Raw genomic sequence first — 7,919 nt, forward strand, 5'->3', positions numbered from 1 at the left:
GCACAAGCGCCTGACTCAATGGACTGCCGCCCGCGGCGCCGCTGCGCCCCCATCCCGTGTCCGCACACCCGCAAACGCCGCGGAAAATCGCGCCCGGACGGCTCCGGGGTCCGGGTGGCGCGCGCAGGCAGCCGGCTGCCACGCGCCCGGGCTCCTTGCCTTTTTCCCTCCCTTTCGGCCCCGAGCTGCGGGCGGGCGGCAGCGCCGCCCCCGAGCTCACAATGCGGGGCTGCCACGCGCGTCGGGGACGGGCGGGGGGGACAGCTGCACTACCGCTCTTTGCCCACACGGTGGCAGCATTGCCGCACAGATCAGGCGGGACGGGCACGGGGGGCAGCTGCACTACCGCTCTCTGCCCACAGGGTGGCAGCATTGCCGCACAGATCAGGCGGGACGGGCGGGACGGGACAGCTGCACTACCGCTCTTTGCCCACAGGGTGGCAGCATTGCCGCACAGATCAGGCGGGACGGGCGGGGGGGGGACAGCTGCACTACCGCTCTTTGCCCACAGGGTGGCAGCATTGCCGCACGGCTCCCCATAAATCCTCCCAAAAAATCCCCCCAAAAATCCTCCAAAAAATCCCCCAAATATCCTCCTAAAAATCCCCAAAAACTTCCCCAAAATCCCCCCCAAAATTCCCCAAAATTTCCTCCCAAAAATCCACCACAAAATCCACGAAATCCCCACAAAAATCTCCTCAAAAATCCTCCCAAATATTCCTGCAAAATTCCCCAAATATCCACAAAAAATCCTCTCAAAAATCCCCAAAAATCGCCCCAAAAATCCCCGAAAATATCCTCCCAAAAATCCCCCCCAAAATCCCCCAAAAATCCCCCCCAAAATTCTCCAAACATGCTGCAAAATATCATCCAAAAATTAAAAAAAAATCCTCCCCCAAATTCCCCCTAAATCCCCCAAGAATCCCCCCAAAATCCTCCCTAAAAATCCACGGAAAGATCCTCGAAAAACACCCCCCGGGAATCCCCAAAAATATCCCCAAATTCGCCCCAAAAATCCAATCAAAATCCCCCAAAAATCCTCCCCAAAAAATTCCTAAAAATCCCCCTAAAAATCTCCCCTAAAATTCCCCAAAATTCCCCCCCAAAACACCTCCAAAAATCCCCCCCAAAAATCCTCCAAAAAATCCCGCCAGGTTCCCCCAAATATCCTCCCAAAAACCTCCCAAAATTACACCAAAAATGCCCCCAAAAATTCCCCCAAAATCCTGCCAAAACTCCCCCAAAAATCCCCGACAAATCCCCCTAAAATCCATAAAAATCCCCCCAAAAATCCCCAAAAAAATCCTCCCAAAATTCCTGCAAAATTCCCCAAATATCCACAAAAAATCATCCCAAAAATTGCCCCTAAAATCATCAAAAAATCTCGCAAAATTCCCCAAAAATCCTCCCAAAAATCCCGCAAAACCCCCCCAACATCTCCCCGAAAAAGCCTCCAAAAATCCACAAATATACCTCCACACTCCCACAAACTCCCCCCAAAAATCCCCAAAGAAATTCCCCTATAATCCAGAAAAATGCCCCCAAATCCTGTCGTTTTCTTCAATCCGTGTTTATTTGGTCACATTTGAAATGATGGTTCAAACCAGACGAATTCCTTCCCCTAACACATCACAAACACAAGTCATTAGAATTCAAGGAGCCTGGTTTCCTAAGGGGTCCAATTCCCATCTCCATTCCAATCCCATTGGCGTATTTTCTCTTTCTCCCTGTCTGCTGTATGTCTGCTGGGGGGGCCGGGGGGTCGTGGGGGCTTTATTTGGTGGGGTTTTTCCGTTCGCTTCCCCTAAGCCCAACCCAAAATTGAACACAAGCAGCTCTGCCCTCGGCAAGGCAGGAAAGAACCAGCCCCGTGTGTCCAAGGAACAGCAATCAGGCCGGCATTCAGCTTTTAATGGCATTCATGGAACTGAAAACGCAGCGCATTGAACTTGACAAAGAGATGAATCCAGGCAATTAAACAAACACTTGGCAAGTTTTCCTGGGAATTCCCAAAACTCTGTGGACACGGTGCTGAACAATTCCTCATTTACTAACGTGAATTGGGTCCCTTTCCTTGGAAATGTGCCCCACCACGTCCAAAACTTCCAGTTCGGATGGAAAATTGGCACTGGCTAGAAACGTTCCCTTCCTAAAATCAGAGAGAGGAAAACCATCAAATAAAAGGAAGGAATAACACCTACATCCCAGCTTGCCTGAAGACAAGCTCAGCAATTTCTAACGTGGAAAACTTTCCCGACAGCCAGGAAACCGGTGGGGTTCATGGAACGACGATTTCAAATCTGCTGCCTCTGCTCTGATTTTCAAGGGAAGGGAGAATTTAAAAGGTCAAGCCACTCCTATCCCATAGGAATGGACCGAATAATCCCTCTATTTTGTGGGAGTAACAATGCAAAGAAACTCCAATCGCACTTGGATTTGACACCGGAAACCCTCAGCAGAGTTGGCAAGTTTCAGTGGAACAAAAGAGCCACAATTCCTGCAATAACCAAAATTCACCTTGGCAAAAAGAGGAGGAGGAGGAGGAGGAGGAGGACGAGGACGAGGAGGAGGAGACCAGGAACACACTCCGGCTGACAGCAAGGATTTCTTGGAAAAGGCAGGAAATCAAAGGGACAGTCTGTGTCCAGTTCTGGCCAGGTCATTACCCAGGAGTCAGAGAGAAAAGTGGGAACCTTGGACTGGGATGAGGCCTTCCAGGGGCTTCACTTCCTACTGGCTCTCTCCTCTTTTTGCCAACTCCCTGCAAGAGGAAAAACAACAGGAGTCAAGTTCAAACACGGACAGGATGTGCTGGCTTCAGGCAGACTGCAGTGCACCTCGCAGGAATCACTGAAAGGCATGAAAGGAACCAAGGGAAATTAAAGAAGAGCTGCCACCTCCAAGGGCTCTCCAAGGCAGGCTCAGAACCCTTACCAACGATTGGCTTTAATACAGCAACTCACACAAAGTCACCAACACCACACGGACACAGCACCGTTCTTTTGGAGTGGAGTTCTAGAGAAATACGGAAGAACGGAAAAGCCTTCCTAAACCCGGAAACTCTTTGAAGAGATAGACAGGGCACAGCTGCTGACAGAGCCTTGGGATTCAGGGGGAAAACCCCAAGTTTTCAGTCTTTAGCATCTTCCACTCTGCCATCGTTGACAGCAAACACGGCTTCAGCCTCAGGGAGACGCGGAGAACTCCGAGATTTTGCAGATCCTGCTCTCACCTCTCGCCCCATATTTTTCCTTTCTTCCAAAACGATGACAACAAGAAAAGTCAACTATGGCAGTTTTGCTTGCTTGATGTGTTTTTTGGTTTTACTTACACGTGACTTTCAGATCCCCATCCACACTCAGAATCATTCAAACCTTTGAGCACAGAGCCTCCAGGCACCGCTTATTTCTTCTGAGATTTGATTCAAGAAGACCATTTTTCAGAACCTGACATGAGATTGGCAACTAAGTTTCATTTTACAGCTCTTCCCCTTTTTAAACTGTGTTTCCTCAAAGCTTCCCAATTGTGCTAAGCTTAGAATTCACCCCAAGGAAGACCTGAAAAATGCCTTGCCATTTCCTTTCCTCCTCCCTCAAGCTCCATCAGACTGGCAGAAGGCATTAGTACTGTTTCCAGAGCAGTTGGCCTCACTTGTACTGTTGGTCTGTAACGGCTGCAACAAAATACGCCCTCCTGGAAGCAGTTCAGCACTTACTGATCACTTCTTTGTTTTGGCACTTCCCAGCCAGGGCCTGCGGGTTCTCCTGCAGATGCAGGTCTTCGCTGACAAGGCTCCACTTGTGCAGCAGGAGCAGCAGGAGCAGCAGGAGCAGCAGCAGGAGCAGCAGGAGCAGCAGCAGGATCAGCAGGATCAGCAGGAGCAGCAGGAGCAGCAGGAGCAGCAGGAGCAGCAGCAGGAGCAGCAGGAGCACCAGGAGCACCAGGAGCAGCAGGAGCAGCAGGAGCAGCAGGAGCAGCAGGAGCAGCAGGAGCAGCAGGAGCAGCAGGAGCAGCAGGAGCAGCAGGAGCAGCAGCAGGAGCAGCAGGAGCAGCAGGAGCAGCAGGAGCAGCAGGAGCAGCAGGAGCAGCAGGAGCAGCAGCTCCCTGCTGGAGAGGACGCTGTCGTTCACCTCATCCCCCTAAAAGCCTCAGCAGCAACAGCACGGTGTTCCTGCACAGAGCTGAGGGGGCCGAAGAACTCGGTCAGCCTGGCCAGATCTACGTTAGTCCTGCCAAGAGGAAACACAAGTGCCACGTGTTTTCCTGCGTGCTAATTAATGAGTACAGTTTCTAAGCCTTACTGTGGCAAGGGCCAGAAATGAAGGACCTAGGACTTGACAGCAGCTGTGCATCACACTTTACTTTCTTTCCCCATGTCTTCAAACACCTAAATCCTCCTGTCAGAGAAATCTCGTCCAAATTCACTACTCGACACGCAAACTGAAGGCGAAAAAAGCCATTCATCAACCAGAGACAAAGAAATCCTCCTGGCCTTAATAAAGGTCAAACTGGACAGAGGATGAAATGCAAACTGACCAAAACAAAAAACAAAACAAAGACTTACCCAATATGTTTGATGAAGGGGGCCAAAACATACAGAAACTCATTTACAAGCTGAATAGGGAAGAGGGATTGATTCTTGTTTTGTCTCTTCTCCTGGGATTGATTCTTGTTTTGTCTCTTTTCTTAGCCACAGAGTATGGAGTAAGGAAGTCATCTGACTGATCCCCTTGCTTTTCAGAAACCTGAGAAACAAAACAAAACAAAACGAAATTAACAAGCCCAACGAAACCAACCAACCAACAAGAAAACAAAACAGAGAACCACTTTGGGAAGGCAGATCCTCGCCGGCAGCTGGTCCATCACCTAGACAGGGGACCCTATTCCAGGGCACTTTTGGGGCACCTGCCTGAGCCTGTCAGGGCGCTCTGCGCAGAAGAGATTTCTGCCGGATGCAAACGTACCTGAGGGAGAGGCAAGGGGGGAGGAATGTTCTAGACAGCTCAAAGCCATTGCTGTGCCACTTCCCGTGCGGCAGGTCCCGTGACAGGACGGGATCTGAGGCTGTTTGAAACTCAAAAGGTAGAGACACCGATTCCAGGTGCCAGTTGGCTTTCTCAGTTTTTCCAGCAAGTGTTTTCCAAATCACGAAGCCCCCCCAGCATCATCCCCCTCCTATCACAACCTGAAAGCATCTCGATTCTGTTTTCGAAACCCCAAGGGACACCTCAGAGTTCAGCGAGTTCTGCCCGTCCGGCCCTCGGTGCCCCCGCCTCCCTGCCTGTCACCCTTGTTTTCATACTCACTCACACAGTTATTCTAGCGTGGGCAGCAAAATTGTTCCCGTTTCTCCTGTACTTCTCTGCTCACCTTTGCTCTCAGCTGTGCAGGACCCACGGGAGGAGGCCGTGATCCCGGATCAGCTCACAGGCAGCTCTGCTGGCACGGGCAGCGCTTTGGAATATCTCCAGAATACCGCTCTGAAACAGAAAATAGGACCTGTTCTTCTACGGTCAAGATCGAACGATCGAACTCAGAATTAGCAATCGGACCGGCATCTGATCAGCTTCAAGGTGACACAAACACCAGCTGCTCTCAGCGACTCCAGGGAAGGAAAGACGCTCTCCGTTCAAAGCTACTCTCACGAGGAGTCTTCAGGCAGCGAGAGGATTTTGTCCTTTTGTCCAAGGTTTCGATACCCGAACCGCTCAGGGCGGACGCTGCCAAAGCCGAGAGCTCCCGGCACGTGAGCTTCCCTCCCGCTGAAGCGCAGTTCAGGTAACAAACGTGCTGCCTGTGGATGGAGACCCCCAAAAGAGAAAAGGCCCTGACAGCAGGCACAAAGGCACGGTGCCCACGTGAGGCTCCGTGATGGCAGCAACCTCTTCCAGTTTCAGGGGACAAGGCTGCGACCGGTTTGGACACAAGCAATTATCTCCCCCTCCACACGGACACAAAATCAACAAGGAACAGGTTTTCAAGAAGGCAAAGGCAGAGTCAGCTGCTCCTTTTTGCTTTGGCCTTGAGATCTCAAAGCCATGCAGACTTCTGTACTTTGGGGTTTTTTTGGTGCTTTCTTTCCAAATTCTTACCTGGGAGCGAGCCCTCATCACACAAGAGACTGTTGAAAAGGAGAGAATGACCTCGAAAATCCTCTGGCAGTCATAAAGCCCACAGCAACGTTTGCCACGAAGCCCTTCCCCAGGACATCTGAGGATCCACTCGCAGGCTCTGCTTTGTACTGGAAGCCACAGAAATACCATCATCAGACATTTAGACGTTGCCAAAGAATACCTGCTCCTAAGAGCACAAAACTCTGGTTCCCTGGGAGTGCCAGCTCAGGCCTGACCACAGCTTCTTCTGGACTTCTCCATTTCCATTCCTATCGAATTTCATCCCTAACATCCATCAGGAACAGTCAGCCTGCAGCCCAAACATGCAGTGCAAATGGAATCGTAGAGGTTGCCGTTCCCAAGACACTTCAGTGCGACTCTAACATTACTAATCGAAACTCAGAGATGAATGTCAGCTCGCTGGGGCAGAACATTCTGTTTGTCGTGCTCGCAGAGCAATACGCAGCGCAAGTCGTTGCGCCTTAGCACTAAAAACCAACGCAGTCCCCACAGACATGGCAGTTTTAACCCCAAGAGGAAACAAAAGAAAGATGCCTCTAATTAACCACCCATGGGAGAATGAGAGTTCATTGTATTTTTATGGCTTTTTTCTATACATTTCTCAAGAATTCCTGGATCGAGAAAGCGGGACTCTTACCTCCAAATCAATACTGAAGAAAAGCTGGAAAAAACTGGTACTTTCCTCAGGTCCGAGTACTGATGTGACGGAAGGAATCTGTCTCCCTTGAGGTACATGTGCTCCTCTGTGAAGAGAAAAAGGTGGGGCATCGTGGAGGAGGACAACCTTCCCAATCCACAAGCACGGACAATAATGAATGGAAGCTGTACTGTGCAGTGTTCCAAGCTGGGAGAACAGCGCAGGAACTGCAGAAGGCCTTTGCTCTGAGGCTCAGCGTGTTGCTGGCCATCCCTCCCCTTCTCTTCCCCAGAATGAAAAGCTCAGTCAAGAGTGTCTGAGCACAAAGCAGGTGGGGAGATCACCATTCCCCAGGGCTCTGCTTTTCACCCCAGCAGTGACACACGCAGGAAGTTCCAGTACCTGGCTTCAGGATCTGCTGTGCCACACGAGCAGGGTCAGGGAGAAGGTGAACCTGAGGTGTGGCTGCCTGATTCCATTCTGCACCGCATCCCAGAGACACAGCAACTGCAAGAGCCCAGGGAGAAAAGCCTGAACTACAGCCCAGATGAACACAACAGGAGCATGGATACATGAACCAGCTTCTGGGACATTTCATAGGCCAGGCAGGTCAAATATCAGTTCTCTCAGGATTTCCGTTCCTACAAGCAAAATTCCCAAGAATTTCTAAAACACATTTCCCACTTTCTCTGTCCATGGATTGTAACAGGTGGCAACACAAAGCAGTAGAGGAGAAACAAGGGAGAGAGGATGGAAATCTTCTTTTAGCTGTCTCACCACGTGCATGCAGGTGGATGAGCGAGGCAACACCTCTCCCAGACACGTCCATGAGCTACAAGCTCTCACCTGCCAAACTGGCAACCGAGCTGAGCCTTACCTGGCTCATCTCTCGAAAGCAAGCCCCTTCCAGATGGGGTCATAAGGAAGCCAGCCGCTCTCATGTTGGAATCATGGCTGCTTAGGGCAGCTACTGTAAGACCCAGGGCGAGGAAACGGCCTCCCGTGATCCCAGGGCAAATCAGGCCAAATATTGGGAAGTCTGATGGTGGGAGGGCTGTCCAGCCCTGGCACAGCTGCCCAGGGCAGTGGTGGAGGCCCCGTCTCTGGAGGGATCAAAAGCTGTGCGGACGTGGCACCTGGGGACATGG

The 7,919-nt window shown here is 51.1% G+C and overlaps 2 long non-coding RNA genes across 3 annotated transcripts; both read right to left on the reverse strand.

Moving 5' to 3' along the window:
• Window positions 1–1,259: 1,259 nt before the first annotated feature.
• On the reverse strand, window positions 1,260–4,602 carry LOC136305137 (uncharacterized). Of its 2 annotated transcripts, none has more exons than XR_010725062.1 (3): window positions 4,565–4,602; window positions 2,667–2,761; window positions 1,260–2,149 (listed from the first exon to the last, which is right to left on the reverse strand). It is a non-coding gene; the product is annotated as an uncharacterized lncRNA (long non-coding RNA). The 2 variants fall into 2 exon arrangements; XR_010725063.1 differs by lacking the exon at window positions 4,565–4,602 and adding an exon at window positions 2,964–3,060.
• Window positions 4,603–4,654: 52 nt separating this feature from the next.
• On the reverse strand, window positions 4,655–7,237 carry LOC136305134 (uncharacterized). Its single transcript, XR_010725059.1, has 5 exons — window positions 7,174–7,237; window positions 6,772–6,877; window positions 6,093–6,241; window positions 5,371–5,480; window positions 4,655–4,745 (listed from the first exon to the last, which is right to left on the reverse strand). It is a non-coding gene; the product is annotated as an uncharacterized lncRNA (long non-coding RNA).
• Window positions 7,238–7,919: the final 682 nt, after the last annotated feature.

This window comes from Chamaea fasciata, unplaced genomic scaffold (assembly GCF_029207755.1).
Source record: "Chamaea fasciata isolate MVZ Bird 193981 ecotype frontalis unplaced genomic scaffold, bChaFas1.0.hap1 SCAF_293, whole genome shotgun sequence".
NCBI lineage: Eukaryota > Metazoa > Chordata > Aves > Passeriformes > Sylviidae > Chamaea > Chamaea fasciata.